We start from the raw sequence: 14,396 nt of genomic DNA, 5'->3' as shown, positions 1-14,396 counted from the left end.
AGTCCTGTTTGGGAAAGTACAGGAGTTCACTACGCCCTCAATCCAGGTGAGTTTGGGAGGCACACAGAGGTCAGCAGTGTTACAGAAGGACGGGGAACTTTCACTCGTTCAGAAAGCAATGCCGGGCTGTGTCACCCGACACGTGGATCCAAAGAGGCTGTGTCTGAGCATCTTGGTCCCTGTGAATAGGACGTGCCCTGGAAAACGAAACAAGCTCCCCTTACAGACCCGCAGCACCAGATGATGGTGACTCTGATGTCAAAGCCACCTGTAAAGAATCTGAACCAACTCATTTCTTGAAATCTGAGACTGGACAAAAGCCATCTTTCAAATTAATCATTTTCTGTTAAAAACAAAAAGATTTAAAACATATTTATGTTTCAGTAAAGACATAAATTAGGTATTGCAAGTTGGTGTCTAGTTCGCCTCCAGCGCTGAAAGTTTATATTATTCAACTTGACTGTGCATCTTCTCATTGGGAGAATAGGTCCTCCCCTTAACCTTCATGGGGATTGCCTAATTCTTGGGCATTTACAGAAGTTGCTTTGCCCCCCCCCCCCCCCAGGTCCCAGCATACTTTGTCTTTTTCCTTCATGGCACCCTCTGGGCAGGTGCTGTCTGTTACCCTTCTCTGCTCTCTACAGGCGGGTGGGAAGCCTCCTGAGAGCCGGACCCAGGCTGTATCCGTTTATGAATCCCCAGCGCCCAGAACAGGACTGGCACACACAGGTACTCGATACACATTCGAATAAACTGACTACAGGGATGAATTGCTCTGAACTGGGAGAGGGAAGGAAAGAAGGAGGGGAAAGGTAGGGAGGGAAGAAGAAAGGGGGAAGGAAAGAGTTCTAAAGGAACGAGTTTTAGTTGATAGCAGCCCTGGGCTCTGGTATGATCAACAGAGACAGGTGCCGGGAGGAAGGCAGACAAAACACCCGAGCAGGGATGCATTAACAGAAGTATAGTCTGCAGAACAAAGGTCGGGCAGGTGGCTTTGGGAGAGAGGGAGATCCCTTGTCACAATCGGAAGCAGCGATGGGGGCACACTGGGCCCGGACAGCAGCCTCCAGGCATAACCCCCCCGGCTTTGACTTCTGTAGCCCCCCACCCTTAACCACATCCCACATCACACAGACCCTGCCACCCGTCCTTGGCACCAGGACTCACGCTCGGATTGCAGGGGCCCCTGGGTGGGGCTGACTCTTGACTGTGCAGTGTTGGTGCGGCCTCCCAGGGCAGCGTGCAGAGGGAGGGCCCTGGCCGGGCTCCCTGGCAGGGCTCCCCCAGGGCATGCCATGGCAGGCCCTGCCCGATGTAATCGCAGGCAGTCAGGTGCACCTTGGAATAAAGGCACACAGTGACCTGGGGGGGGGGGTGTGCTCACTGCTGACACCTGGGTGAAGAGACCCCTTCGTTCAGGGAACCCAAGGGTGTTTGCTCAGACTCCTCCCTGTAACTCGAGAACCAAGAATCCAGGCGGCAGTCAAACCACAAAGCTCAGTCTTAAAATTGCTACAGGAAGGCCCTTCTTTTCAGCAAACCCTCGATTTCCAAACCCAGCGGATCTTCACCCTCAAAAGCAATACTTTTCAATTCCTGGCTACGAAGTGCCAACCACATAGCGGGCACCAGGCTGCGCCCTTTGAGCAATCTTGCTCACAGCCTAGCAGCGTGGTTATTAACACTGTTCCCATTTTGCAGGGGAAGAAACCGTAGCGCAGAGGGAGGAAGGAACTGCCGTGTTCAACAGGAGAAGGCAGAACTAAGAAGGTTCTCGAGTCTCTACGGACGAGGGCCAATATTGCTATCCCGGGTGTAGAAAGATAAGTGTCCTCTTCTTTTTCCCGTCTCTCCCCAACAACTTCTGGCCCCTACTTACTCTGTCGTCACTGGCCCCTTAACTGGGTGATATCTCAGCAGCGTTTATTCTGTGCCAGGCCCCGGGAGCAATGGGATGAGCAGCTACCCTTGTTGAGTCACCCATCATCGTCCAGCTGGTCCGAGAGACTCGGTCAGTCAAGGGGAGGTGGAAAGAGCTGGGGTCCCGGGCCAGCCGGGGGTGGTGCCCGGGAAGGAGTCCCCTCCCTCCCCCAGGCCTGAGAGCTCATGCCGGTGGACCAGCTGTGGAGACCCAACGCCTGGGAGTGCTTTCCAGTTCAGAGACATTCCCCTTCCATGGCCTCTTTTCATCTTAGTGGGATCTTCTTTGTCCATGTCACTGATGGAGAAACTGAAGCTCAGAGAGGTGGAGGATTTGCCCGTGGTTACACAGCTGGACGCGGTAGACTCAGGTCTGTCCTGGGGACCTGGGTCCCCATCTCTCTAACCCCTCACCGGCAGAAGGAAGGGGCTTCCTAGGCCAAGAGGAGGGAGCCCATGAGAGGAGGCGTGGGTGTCTCAAAGAGACACCAGGATCCTCCATCCTCCTGGGGTGGCTACCATCTGAAGACCTGAAGGCAGAGTGCCTGGGTTCGAATCCCAGCTCGGACGCTCACTGCCTGTGACCTTGGGGTAGTCGTTTGACCTGTCTGAGTCTCAGCTTCTATATCTTTAAAATGAGGCAAATAATAGAATCTCTCTGAGCAGGTGGTGAAGATTGAATGAGCTGATAGGCCGGGAGAATTTATGCAAGTATCTGACGATGGCTCTCAAGAAACACGTGCCCTTGTGAATAGACGTGGTTGTAGGTTCTAACTCCTGCTTTTAAATGCCTTATAGGCTTTTCTCTTCACATTCTCTGAGTCTAGAATCCACTTCTAAGAACCTGTCCTGAGAATGTAATCCCAGCTAGGTGGGGACTAAGCTAATGGATGCCCAGAGATGTTTGTCGCATACTAGAACACCAGGGTAAAGTAGCACATACCTCCTGCCGTAAGGAAATGTTTCCTAAACAAGTGTCACCCAGGAGAACCTCACAGAGCTCTTGGGCTGCTGTTTCCCAAGACGTCAGAGTCACAGGAGAGAAGGCTCATGCTTGAATGCTAAGTGAGACAGGCTGCACACAGGACGGTACACCCGGAGCCACGTCACACTTATAAAAACAAAACAGGCAAATACGAAGTGAACATAGAAGCGACATGACAGAAGAGGCATCAAAATATGACCAAGGAGATCATCTCTAAAGAAGAGCACTAGGGGTGGTGTTTTCCTCCCCGTTTTCCTATCTGTTGGCAACCTCTAAATGTTTCATAATGAGCAGGTATGAAACTTTTCTAACGGGAAAGAACTCAATCATCTACTTTTCAAAAGTAGAGTTTCATCTGGGAGCTGACACGCTGCCTGATCTGTCCTGAGCGCGGTGGCATGGATGGGGTTGTCAAGGTTCTAGCAAGGAGTTGAATGCTATGGGGTGGGAGGGTGACCAGGAGTGTTGACTCCATCAGTACTTATCAGGTCCCAGTTCTGAACCCACTTCTGAGTGTGCAGGGGAAGTGGGTGTGGAGGGAGGGCTTAGGGCACCTGCAGCTTGAAGTTCCTTTGATACCATGCTGGCCAGCTGGGGCCACAAAGAAGCATTCTGGAAACATTGCTGTCATCATGACTTTGCCATATCTAAATATTGTTGGTACTGTCACTCACTTTGGTTTTTATTTTAATTTTTTATTGAATTTATGGGGGTGACATTGGTTAAAATTTTATATAGGTTTCAGGTATACAGTTTGAGAATACATTGTCTGTATATTGTACTGTGTGTTCACCACCCCAAGTCAAGTCTCCTTCCAACACCATTTATCCCACCTTGACACTTTTCTATCTCTCCCTAGCCCCTGTCACTCACTTTAAAAATGGCTTTACCTAAAAAATGATAAAACATTGAGAGGAATTCAAAACCTAAATGGAAGGATATACCATATTCATGGATTGGAAGACTCAATATTTTAAAGAAGTCAGTTCTCTGCAAACTGATTTATAGATTCAATGCATATAAACCTAATCAAAACTCTAACAGGTAGGTGTGTGTGTGTGTGTGTGTGTGTGTGTGTGTGTGTGTGTGTGTTGTATGTGTGTGTGAGACTTGGAAAACAGATTGTAAAATCTATGTGAAAATACAAAGAGTGAAGGATAGCTATATTTTGAAAGAGATTTTTTTATTTTAAGAACAAAGGAAAAGGATTTCCTCTACTGGATACCAATACCTATCGTAAAGCTCAGTAAGTAAGACTGTGGCATTGCTACAAGATGGACACATGGACCAATGAGATAGAAGAGGGATTGCACAAACAGATGGACACATGTTTTAGGACAAACATGACACTACCAAGCTATGGGGGGAAAAGACAATCTTTTCATTGACTACTGCTGGGCTAATCGAATAGCTATGTAGGGAAAAGAAAGAAAGAAAGAAAGAAAGAAAGAAAGAAAGAAAGAAAGAAAGAAAGAAAGAAAGAAAGAAAGGAACTTGATCCCTATCTCACACCATTTGCAACATCAATTTCAGGGGAATTATAGATCTAAATGTTAAAGGTAAAACTAAGTAACATAAAATGTCTTCATGACCTCTGAGTGGTAGAAAGATTCTTTAACAAGACACAGAAAATGGTGACCATAAAAAAAAATCAATAAACTTCACTTCATTAAAATGTAACATTCTTTTTTTTTATCAGATATATTGATAAGAAAGTTAAAAGACAAGCAGCACAGTGGGAAAAGACATATCATAAACATATAACCGACAAAGGACTTACTTATTTCCATAGCTACAAACTGATATAAAAATGACTAACAACTTGGCAAGTGGACAAAAAAATAGTTACTTCACAACAAGAATGTTCCAATGGCCCATAAATATATAAAATGGTACTAAATCTCATTAATAACCAGGGAAATGAAAATTTAAAGTCACAGTGAGGTAACCATGGCTCCCCAGCCAGATTGGCTAAAATTTTAAATATTGACAATACCAAGAATTGGCAAGAACGTGGAGCAGCAGGAACAGCACCGGTGGAAGCACAGAGAGGTGCAACCACTCTGGAGAACAATCTGGCAGGGTCTTGTATAGGTAAACATACACCTACCCTGTGATCCAGCAACACCTCCCAGATATACACCCAAAGAAATGCATATGCCTATGAGCCTAAGAAACTCCCTATGAATGTTCATCGCAGGTTTATTTGAAAACAGCTGAGAACTGAGACCAACCCCAAGGCCCATCACCAGTAGCATGGGTCGATAAATTGGAATATACTTATACATCTAATCCCACTGTGTAAGGAGAAGGAACAAAGCGCAGCTGCACACGCCAACCCAGATGAGTCCCCAGCGCCACGCTCTGCGAAGGAAGCCAGGCACGAGCTGACCCGTACAACGGGACTGCATTTATATGGTGTTCAAAACCAGGCAGGGGTTGGTGACACGACCATGCAGCAGAGCAAGAAACAGCCAGCGTAAAATGCAGAATAGTGGTCACCTTTGAACAGGATGGAGGGGTACTGATTGGGAGGGGCCCAGAGGGGATTTCTGGGGAGCTAGAAATGTTCTATTTCTTGACCTGGGTGTTTGCTTTTTGATAAATTATTGAGCTGTTATTATGTTTTAGCTTTTTTTTTTCTTTTTTTTTTTTACAGAGAGAGAGAGAGGGATAGACAGGGACAGACAGACAGGAACGAAGAGATGAGAAGCATCAATCATTAGTTTTTCGTTGCATGTTGCAACACCTTAGTTGTTCATTGATTGCTTTCTCATATGTGCCTTGACCGCGGGCCTTCAGCAGACCGAGTAACCCCTTGCTCGAGCCAGCGACCTTGAGTCCAAGCTGGTGAGCTTTTTGCTCAAACCAGATGAGCCTGAGCTCAAGCTAGCGACCTCGGGGTCTCGAACCTGGGTCCTCTGCATCCCAGTCCAACGACGCTCTATCCACTGCGCCACCGCCCGGTCAGGCATGTTTTAGTTTTGATGCGAGACTTTAGCCACTCACAACTAGCTTCACTCTGTGTGTTATATTTCGCAATAGAACATTTCAAAGAAAAAATAAAAACTGCCAAGGCACCAAAGGGAAGGCGATTGGAGAGAGTCCCTCTCCTTAGGGAGCACCTTGGGGCAGGAAAAGCAGGCTGGTGTCAGAACATAGAGGCCCCGCAGCCTTATTTCACCCAGGTGTGCCTCACCCATCGTAGAAATATATGCAGAATTCAGAGAGGGTAGATGCAGACATTCAAGTTAGTGGGTTTACCGATGGAAAAATAGACTCATATAGTTTCCCGACTGAAAGTCAGGCAGGCCTGGCTTTGCAGTTTGGCAGAGAGGGTTGGCTTTGCCATTCAGTCTGCATGGTGGAGTTTTCGGGAAAATGAATGAGCAGATACTCTATAGCTCCAAGGCGGTGATGAGGTTTTATTGAAAGCACTTGTTCTGTGTAGTGACGGTTCAAAATTACTTCCTTTACAACTGTTTACGTTTACGATGAAAACATTTAGATGCCAAACAGAAATGTTTGTGAGTCATCTGTAGTTTTCAAAAGTTTTTAGGGACTACACGAGCCCCAGATTTGAAGAGCCCTATCTTCCCAAGTGTAATGAGTAGACGGTCAGGTGGAGAGAGACAGGGAGGGCCTCGGGGTGGAGGACGGCAGGCAAAGGCTGGGGAACCCGGCTGTGCTGGGAAGAACTTGGGGGGAGAGGGAGCGGGATATCTGGCCCGCGGGGAGCCCTGAAGAGGCACCCTGGGAGCCTGCAGGAGGGGAGCGGGGAGCAGGGAGCAGGGAGCGGGTGGAGCTGGCAGAAGAAAAGGCCAGGGGCTGAGAGCCTTCTGAAGAACAGGTGGTTGAGCAGGTAGAGAGCCGGAAGCAAGGAAGGGGGCATCCCTGCCCCTCCCCCCCACTGTGTGTGGTCACAGCTCTTGAAAAGACCCAACCTCAAGGGTCAGACTCAGCTGGGCTTCCTATCAGCTCCCCACACCCCAGGCTGCTGTGCCACCTGTAAAACGGGCCCACTGTGGATTCTGCAGGCCGTGGACGCCTCTCCCTCCCTCTGGCTCAGTTCTGGCCTTTGGTCAAGGGCAGGCAGGCTCTGAGGGCCCCTGTGCCCACCCGAGGGAAACCCCTGGGATGAAGGGCTCTGCTTCGATGCAGACCCCAGCTCTGAGGGCCCCTGTGCCCACCCGAGGGAAACCCCTGGGATGAAGGGCTCTGCTTCGATGCAGACCCCAGCCCAGAGGGTCTGTGCTTCCAGCCTCTCAACTGCCTTCCCTGTGGGCAGTCCTGTCCCCATCTTCAAGGGGCAGAAGCCGCCACCTGGACCTGGCATCCCAGCACGAGGTGACACAGGGGACTAGAGCCTATTTGGATTCCAGAGGCCCTGAGCGTGCCCTCGTCCCCAGAGCCCCAGGCCCTTTCTGAAGCAAAGCTTGTCCGCGGCCAGGTCTCTGAGGATCTGCTCCGACCCTCAGCCAGCCCCAGATGGGGGTCGGAAAGGCGGGGACGATATTTTAGGACCCATCCCATGAAAACAGACCAAGGATCCCCCTATTTTTAGCAGCTGAGTTGCATGTACCTGTTTTCCCCACACTGGGAGCAAAAGCTCGGATAAACATCCGTTTACAACCAGCCAAATAATTCCTTAAATAAAGCAGCTACATTTTGGCATCCCCTGTGCTTGAAATGTATGCTCCTTGGATTTTTAATATCACATGCAGTCTGCATAATTTTAACCCAAGTGTATTAGCCATTGACTGCCTAATTACATGAGTCACTGTTTGGGGTGTCAGGATAACGGGAAGAGATTGGGTGGGCTCAGAGGGTGTGAGGGGTCTCTGGGCTCCATCCTGTTGGTCTGCATGAGGGATCTGGGTTCTCCTGATTTCCCAGGGAAGAGACAGTAATCATAGTGAGGCCTACCAGCTACCGAGCTGGGCTTCCTGCATCTACTCCACTCACAGCAGCCAGAGTCTTCATTTTGTGGCACGTCCCTGGCTGAACCCTTCCCACGGTGTCCCCTCCAGGGGACAGAAGCCTACTTCCTGGCCTGCTCATAAAGCCCTCCCTGACCTGTCTCCTGTGGACCTCTCCCACTCATCTCCCACAGGCTGGCCTGTGCTTACCATGGTCCTGGCCACACCAGCCTTCTCTGCTCTTTAAGCACACTGAGATTCACCTAGCCCCAGGGCCTTTGCATGTACTGATCACCCTGAAATGTTCTTTCCCTAGGTCTCCTAAGTGGCTCCATCTCATTACTCTGGTGTCAACTCAAGTGTCATCTCCTCAGGGAGGCTCCCTAGATCCTGATCACCCTGACAAGTTGTACTTCACCTTCCTGCCCCTATTCCCTCAGGCATGGGTAATCTCAACCTTTCCTTTTATTCGCTTCAAAGAGTTTCTGAAAACATATTAGTAATATGATGTTTATTGTCTTCCTTCCAGAAGATCAGCAACACGAGAACAGGAAGCTCATCTGCCTTGTTCACTCAATAAATACCTGTTAAACAAAGGAATGGACGACTTCTCAACCACCCTTAGCAATGCCACTGCTATTTTTCCTCTTTTACAGATGAAGACACAGACTCAAAGAAGTTAAGTGACTTGCCCAAGGTCATACAACCTGTATGTGGGGATCCTTCCCGGCCACATGAGCCCCACGGTGGTCTGGGCACAGCCCTCCTTCCCCCTCCGTGAACGAACCAGAGGGGCATGCAGGGAAAGGCTGGGCAAAGCTCGTCTGACTAACCAGTGCAGGGGTGCCGGGCAGAGAGGACGGGCCTTTGATCGCAGCACACAGGCGGCAGGACAGGAGCTCCACCCACAGAGACAATTGTGTCATTCAGGCCCATGGCTCTGACAAGCGGCTCACCTGCTCTTGTTGTCAGGAAATCAGGTTATTAGAGGGCATGACGGTTGCCATAGAGCGTCCTGGAGTGAAGCGGAGACAAGAGGAGCCTTTTTAGAAATTTGCAAGCCCACTTCCAAAATCTTTGAGCAGCTCAGAAAGAGAGGAGCTCTCAAACCTTCTGGGCTCCTACTGTGTGTTAAATGCCACACTAGGTGTTTTCCTTACACTCACCACACCCTCGCAGTGACCGTGGGAGGCACACTGTGTCGAAACTAACATGCCATCTATAGCGAAAGCACTCTGATGTCAGCCACGCCACAATGTGAACGAAAGTGCCCTGTAGAGCAGATGTAACCCAGAATGATCCTTATCTTACAAACCGGGCCCTCAGGCTCAGAGAGGACCGTCTATGATCCAGGATGGGGGTCCCCCGAACTGCTTGGTCCAGGTCCCCACCGTCTCCACGGCGCTTGCGGCCTCCTAGCCTTTGTGCATACTTCCTGCTGCCCTTAGAGTCCCTGGTTTCATAGGTCTGGGTGAGACCCAAGAGTCTATGCACCCTCACCCCATGATTCTGTTGTGGGGACTTTGCAACCCCTGCCCTAAGCTTCGGAGTCAGAGGTCACCTTGACCAGCAGGGTGGCCCCCCGAGAGGATCCCCGCCTGGGAAATGCACGGTCGGCGCTCTCCTGGTTGTGAAGTGGGGAGGCAATACCATAATCAACACACCTGTCCCTAAAGTTTATTAGTATAGTGCACAGTCCCATCCAGGTGACCTACCTGTTTGTCCCACTGGGTCAAAGCTCACCCCGCCTGTCCCCTCCTACCTTTGACTTCTGCTTGGTGCTGTTTGAGAGCCAGCTCCCTGCTCCCCCAGCCATCTCGGGGTACCAGTGTCGATATGGATGGTGCAGGCATGGGATGTTCACCGGCTGCGTGTTTGTGAGGACTCTCAAGAGATAAAGCCTTCATGCAAAAGAGGGACTCTCATGGTGGACCTCCAGGCATTGTAGCAAGCTGCTGGCTGGAGGCGCAGGCCTGACAGTGCTCATTGGTAAACTCCTAGCACCTAGTAAGTGACCTATCAATGGTTTATGGAAAAACTAAAGGCCTGAACCTCACCCCGAGCTTTCCTACTTGCAGCCTTAGCTCATGTTCTTACAGCATCTCAGTCATCACTTATCCAGAGCCTGAAGCTGGACAGGCAAGTAGGAGCCCAGCTGGTGAGAGCCCTCGGCCTGGGAGGTTTGGCCACTAACCAGGATAACTAGGAGCCATGGAGGGATTTGGAACAGGTGGCAATATCCATCCATCCATCCATCCATCCATCCATCCATCCATCCATCCACCCACCCAACCATCCATCCACCAATCCATCCATCCATCCATCCATCCATCCATCCATCCATCCATCAACCCACCCACCCACCCACCCACCCATCCACCCACCCACCCATCCACCCAGCCACCCATCCATTCATCCATCCATCCATCCATCCACCAATCCACCCGTCCACCCATCCACTCATTCATTCATCCATCCATCCATCCACCAATCCATCCATCTACCAATCCATCCATCCTTCCATCTACCCATCCATCCACCCATCCCACCCATCCACCCACACATCCATCCATTCACCCACTCACCCATCCCACCCATCCATTCAACCACCCATTCATCCATCTATCCATCCATCCACCATTCATCCATCCATCCATCCATCCATCCATCCATCCATCCATCCCCCTAGTGTTTATGCAGCGCCTCCTGGTGACTAAGGGGGGTGCAGCAGGTCAGGCACGGGCAGGCATGCAGTTCCTTCACACTCTCCCAGAAAGCACAAGTTTATTTCACAAAGGCTGGCAGGGCTGAAAGAATCTGCCCAGGAGAACATCTCTCTATTCTTGCTGCATCTCTTTGAGGCCAATGACCTTGGGCAACTGGATTCACTGCTTCAAATCTCAATTCCCACCTCTATAAAATGGGTATCAAAATAAAACCTGCCTTATAGGCTGCTGGAAAATTCCAAGGAGGAAACAGATATGTGGCCAGACTTGGAAAGTAAGTGGGCTGTATTAGGGGTTGGCACTGTGTCAGGGGGCACGCTGGTAGAAAGAAGGGGTGCAGACAGAGCAGAGGGACATTTGAGAAGAAGGTTGATTTCCCTCAAGACTGTCCTGTGTGATTGCTGCCTTGCTGTCGCTGGTCCTTCTGCCCTCGGCCTGACCAAGGCATCACCTCCAAACTTAGACATAGCCTTATGCACACTAACACTCTCCCATGCATAAACCTTTTCTCTCCACAGCACCTAGAGTCTCTTCCGCTCCATCTGAGCATATCATAGTTCTGCTGAAAACACGGGTTCCTGGCAGCTTGGGATCAAACCTCGGTTCTGGCCTTTGGTCCACAGAGCTTGGCAGGCCTCACCTGTGCTCCTCTTCTGACTTTATCTCCCACCTCTTGGTTCCTCCCTGGGGACCTGCTCCCTCCAGGCACTGCTCTTTGTCCACTCTGTTCCCTTGGCCCGGAAGGCTTCCCACCCCTCCTCCCTCCCCCTCCCCCTAGGCACATGCCTCAGGCCTCAGGGAAGCCTTGCCTATACCCTCTCCTCTCTCCCCTTGCTCTGAGCTCATGGATCCCCCTCACTTTTCTTTTGTGGTACCTTTCATGGGTGCAAGTGGGCATTTATTTATGAGGTTATTTAGTCATTTCCTCCTTTTTCCCTAGTCAGTGAGCTCACATAGACAGCCACCATAGCCATCTGTTAAACACTATATCCCTGCCTTCCGGCACAGGGCCAGCACACAGTAGGTGCTCAACAAACGCTGGCTGAATGAACAAAAGAAAGGGTGACAGAAGCACAGAAGTCCTTAGGGAAGAAAGCCCTACTACGTGTGCAGAGTGAGTCAAGCAGAGGGGTCTGGATGGGTGAGGTGTGAGGCAGGGTGGGGGCTCGGGGGAGACTGACATGGGCTCCCTGGGCTAGCTGTTTCCACAGAGGACTCATTCAACCCCTTGCAGCTCCAAGAGGAGGGGACTGCTACCCCATGTCTGAGTCAGAGAGGCCTGAACCCCCTTGCCTGGCCCACACAGAACTTGCTGTGCGACCTAGACAAGTCCCTTGGCCTCTCTGGGCCTCAGATCCCTTACCTGGGAAATAATCCGATCTGCCCCTGTGCTGTTGAAGGATGAGGTGACAACCGGGGGGCAGAGCGGCAGGCCCTGCTCCCGGCACTCAGTATGTGCTCAGTAAACTCTCATTCCCTTCTCTCTGCAAGTGAGCGTGTAATTTAGATCGTCAGAGCGTGATTCTCATAGGATTTTTGTCTCTATGTTAGCTAGCAGGCTTGATAAACCACATGAACATCATGTCTTTTTAAAAAGCTGTGTTCACAGGAGGAGGAAGGGACAGGAAGACATTGCTTTGTGCATTTGATTTAGTGGGAAACGATGTTTGAGTTAGGAAATTCTTGTTTGGGGTCCAACCCCGCGAACTGACAAGAGGCAAGATGGGAACGGCCGCTGGACCGGGGCCAGCTCGTGCAGCCCAGGGTGCGGGCGGCCCAGGGTGCGGGCGGCCCAGGGCGCGGGCGGCCCAGGGCGCCCGCTGCACCTACGGTTCCAACATGGGCGACCGTCTTTGCATTAACTGTGCCCTCCAGGAGCCTTTGTGCAAAAGGAGCTCTGAGGTCTGACTGGGCCCCCGGGGGGACGGGGCAGGGGCAGGGGCAGGGGCAAACGGGGGGTGGGGAGGACACTGTGTGTGTGTGTGTGTGTGGAGTGGGGGGACTTCGTGCTATACCTGTCAAGTGTAAACCTCCTCTACCTGAAAGAAGCTGATGGAAAAAGGGGGGAGGGACCCACACACAAAGACACAAGAGAGCGTTTGTTTTTCCACAGCTTGGGCGAGACCGTGAGTCAGCGGGCGGATCAGGAGGGGGAGGTTCCAGCTGGAGCGGCTCAAAGCAGCCCACGGTTCTCTCAGGGAGACTCATGGGGGCCAGCCTCGGAGCTGGGAGGCACCCTCTGTGTTCCTCCTACGCCACCAGCACGGCTCCGCTCCCCAGGAAGCGCCAACCCCCTCCTGCTACGCCATTCATGTCATAAAAAAAGGGATCACCCGCTCTATGCCACCCAATGTAACGTGACATTCATTTGGCACCCGGTGTCTCATTTAATCCTCGCTACAGCCCTAAGCAGAGGAGGATATGGTACCCTTTTTAATAGAGAAGGACATGGAGGCCCAGAGAGGTTAAGTCAGATGTCAAAGGCAGCACAGAGAGTCGGTGGTAAAGCCTGTGGGGTCTGTACAAACTTTATCCAGACTATTTGACAATAGCACCAAAATCCCTCAAAATGTGCCTGCTTTAGACCCAGTTGCTACACTTTTAGAAACAGGAATATAACCCAGCAGAAGCCTCAACCACTCAGCTCTGTGCATGTCCTGGGCTCATTCTTCAGAAGGGTGGAAAACTAGAAGCCGTGTTTCAAACACAGGGAATTTGTTAAATAAACTCTAGCAGTGGAATACTATGCAGCCGTTAAAAATAACCCATGGGTGCTGTTTACTGGTGTTGAAAACATTCACAAAGGGCAGAGCCAAGATTTGAACAGTCTGTGAAGTCCCTGGACTCTAATCCTGACTCAGCTACTTATCATCTATGTGACCTTGGGCAACTGATTAACTCTCTGGGCCTGGGCCTTTGTTTTAAAATAGGGATAAATCAAGAACTATAAAGCAGTAAGAAGTAGATGAGTTAATATGGGTAAGCACTTAGGACAGCACCTGGCACAGAGCAAACAGCCTACAAGTATTGGATCAGCAGTGAGTTTGGAAATTGGGGGCCAGTATTTCTTCAAACATTTTATCTGTTCTCCATCCCCCTAATTACACAAATAGTCAGCCACTTGAAGCTGCCACCGCTCTATTTTTAAAATTCTCTTTTTTCTTTGTGTTCCATTTTGGATAGTTTCTATGGCCATGCCCAAGTTCACTGTCATTAATCTCATCCAGGATGGTTTCTCACACATTGTAGTTTTCATCTCTAGATGTCTATGGTGTCTGTAACTTCTTAAACATATAGAATGCAGTTATAATCATTTCAGGGTCCTCGTCTGCTAATCCTAACATTCCTATCAATTCAGGGTCAGCTTTCATTGATTGATTTTCTCCTTCTTCTGGGTCATATTCTCCTGCCTCTTCGCATGCCTGGGAATGTTTGGTTAGATGCCAGACATTGTAAATTTTACTTTGGTTGGGAACTGGATATTTTTGTATCCCTGTGTTCTAGGATGAAATTAAATTGCTTAGCAACAGTTTACTTTTTTTTTCAAGTCTTGCTTTTAGTAGCGCTTAGTGAATTTGCTCCTGGGGCAAAACCCTCTGCATGTCCTACCTGATGCTGTGTGAGTCCTGAGGTTCTCTGGTTCGGCCAGAGGGCAGCCAGGCGCTGGCTCTGGCCCCGTGTGACGCCGGGCAATGCTCTGTCAAAGCCCTTTTAGTTCGTTCCCCATCTCGGGCCGTTTACCTGGGTGTAAGCACTGGTCAGTACTCAGCTGATAGTCAAGGGGGACCCTGGGAGTTTCCCTGGGGCTCTCTCTGTGCAGCTCTCTCCTGCCCAATACTCTCTTCT

This window comes from Saccopteryx leptura, chromosome 6, assembly GCF_036850995.1.
Source record: "Saccopteryx leptura isolate mSacLep1 chromosome 6, mSacLep1_pri_phased_curated, whole genome shotgun sequence".
Lineage (NCBI taxonomy): Eukaryota > Metazoa > Chordata > Mammalia > Chiroptera > Emballonuridae > Saccopteryx > Saccopteryx leptura.
The sequence above is the reverse complement of the archived record's forward strand: the minus strand, read 5'-3'. Positions refer to the sequence as shown.